The sequence below is a fragment of the Athene cunicularia genome (assembly GCF_003259725.1).
Source record: "Athene cunicularia isolate RWA chromosome 14 unlocalized genomic scaffold, athCun1 chr14_part2, whole genome shotgun sequence".
Lineage (NCBI taxonomy): Eukaryota > Metazoa > Chordata > Aves > Strigiformes > Strigidae > Athene > Athene cunicularia.
Window position 1 is genome coordinate 794763 of NW_020799119.1, and position 2554 is coordinate 797316.

The 2554-nt window shown below is 65.0% G+C and overlaps 1 pseudogene across 1 annotated transcript in view; it reads right to left on the reverse strand.

The window, feature by feature from the left end:
- Positions 1-1956, reverse strand: part of LOC113485943 — a 5203-nt pseudogene extending 3247 nt beyond the window's left edge. Inside the window, exon 1 of the transcript XR_003399500.1 lies at positions 10-1956. The product of XR_003399500.1 is annotated as a heparan sulfate glucosamine 3-O-sulfotransferase 2 pseudogene (transcript). The remainder of the gene's footprint in view (positions 1-9) is intronic.
- Between the last annotated feature and the right edge of the window lie 598 nt (positions 1957-2554).

Consider the following 2554-nt stretch of genomic DNA (forward strand, 5'->3'; position numbering starts at 1 on the left):
ATAAGAGACAGCGGCAGGACGTGGCCCCACGGGGACAGCCCCATGGCCGGGGGGTCCGGGAGCGCCCCTTCCCTTCGGGACACGGAGGAGGGACGTGCTTTGGAGCAGCCCGCGCATAGGCTGCAGGACGGGGCCATCCCCGGGGACCACGTGGTGGTAAAAGCAAATGGGACCCCACGGAGCAAACCACGGCGCTGTGACCTGCTGGGATGGGCCGCGCCTGGTGGGCACTCACCCCACGGCAGCAGGACTCTGGGTCTTCCCCCATCCCGGCTTGCTTGGGAGCATCCCGGCCTCCCGAGGGCCGGAGAAGCCCGTCACCTGCTTCTGCTCGCGGCTTCTGGCCCGGGGGGGTCCTGGCTCCAGCCCCCCTGGGACCCCTCTGGAAGCCCGCAGCCTCGCATCACCGCAGCTCTGCTCCCGGACACTTATTCCCACCTGAAGTCCTGCCCGACTGTTTCATAGAATTTGATATTATAAGGTCTATAAAAGTCCCGAAGCTGCTCGATCACCTCGGGGTCTATCTGCACGTGAGTCCTGCCTTTGGACTTGCCCAGGCAGCGAGGCAAGCCGCTGCTCTCTGACTTTTTCAGGCAAGGGAAGCCTTTCGTCTTGTTGAAGTAGAAGTGCTTGTCCGTGATAACCCGTTTGATGCCCAGGAAGTCCTGGACTTTGCCCATCTCCCCGGCTGGGTCCGTGATCAGCTTCTCCCCGCTGACAAAGTGGATCTGGGAGAGGGGGAAGTACTGGAGCCAGCTCTCCAGGTGCACGGCGTACATCCCGATGCGGATGGCGTTCCAGGAGGTGTCCACCAGCCCCAGGGTCCGGTTGCGGAAGGACAGCCCCTCGAAGGTGGGGATGTCCGGCTTCTTGGAGAGCGTCTGCGTGTAGTCCGAGATGGCCCGGGTGACCGGGTTCCTCACCACCACGATCAGCTTCGTGTCCCGGGACATGTTGAAGATCCGCCGTGGTGCCTCCTTGGTGACGAAGTAGCTGGGGGTCTTCTCCACCGTGATCTGGCTGTCGAGCGTTCGTGGCATCAGGCTCCTGCAAGCGAAGCAGAAGGTGATGGTGAGGAAGGAGCCGGGCTGGGCACCGGGAGGTGGTGTCCAGCGTGGGCTGGGGGAGTGTCCCCTCCCAGCAAGAGAAGGCAGGCACAGCTCCCTCCTGCAGCGCTGCCAAGGGCCCCTGGCCATGGTTACTCCCGGGTCTGCACCAACCCCAGGGCCCCCCCCAGACACAGCAGCAAGCAGAGACGCTCCCGAGGGAGGCCAGAGCCAGGCAGGACAGAGGGCAAGGTCACGGCCGGGCCGCTGGGGACCCCGGGATGGCTCCGTCCCCATCAGCAGCAAAGTCATTACTGATGCAAGGACAGCGCCAGAGCTGCAGTGGGAAGGGGAGCGGGTCCTGGCACGGCCGCGTCACCCTGCAGCCTGGGCTCAGCCTTTGTCCCCCCATCCCTACATGGGGAGGGGCCGGGATGCGGGAGCACGGTGGCTGCGCCACACCAGCACCACGGGAAGCTGTGGGGAGGGATGGATGAGGCCCCCGGGTGCTGTGCTGCTCCACCGGTGGGAGCTGGGAGCGAGTGGCTGCCCGGGGACTCCGGGCTCGTGCCCATGAGGGCATCACCCGCCCGGCCAGAGACGGGTCCTGCGGGCACCGGCTGTTTCTGGCACGGGGAGCCGGGCTGCCAGGCCAGGGAGGGAGCACCAGACCAGGGGAAAACGTGGCGTCCCTGCAGTCCAGCTTAGCACTAATTAAATCATTTGCTTTGACATGTGAACATCCAAATCAAATAAAAACTAATGGGATGGAAAGATTTATAAATCGGTCTGGTATTACCAGAGTCAACTATCAAATCCATCGCAGCCAGAGTCATGGCGCCACAGGGTCCCCTGGCTGGAGCGGGCAGGGAGCGGGCAGGGAGCGGGCAGGGAGCACCGGCAGCAGCACAAGGGCAGTGCCCCCCCGCTGCACCGCCCCGCAGTTCATTGCTCAGACGCATCCGCCGCGTTTCCCAGTTTCCCACTTGGCAGCACAAGCTGGGGTCTCGCGTTCACAAGAGGCTGGTTTGGGCTCGGCTGTGCAGCACAACAGCCTGAGAGGCGCAGGCAGGTGCTGCCTGGGGAGAGTTTTATGAGGAACGGTGAATTTTTTTTTTTAAACAGAGCCCGGACATTTAACGCGGGGCGCACACAGGTGCCCGGCATGGGGCAGCATCTGGCTGCGGGAGGCTCGCAGGCAGCCTGGCCTCGGGGACCCCGGGGAGCCGGAGGGGTGTCCCCGAGCCCGTCACCTCCTGTGCACCTTTCCGGGCGCCCAGCGATGGGTCCCTGCTTGAGCCAGCACGCTCCCCGTGAAGGTGACATGGGGACAAGAGGAGACTGTGGTCCTGGGGGGACCAGACAGGCAGCTGGAAGAGACGCACGGAGAGAGACAGACGAGCCCCGAGGCCTGCGGCAGGCTGCTGGGGACAGGGCGGAGGCACCGCGCTCCCCCGGGCGCTGGCACGGGGCCGGGGTCCCCGCACGCCCCCAGAGCTGCTGCCCCG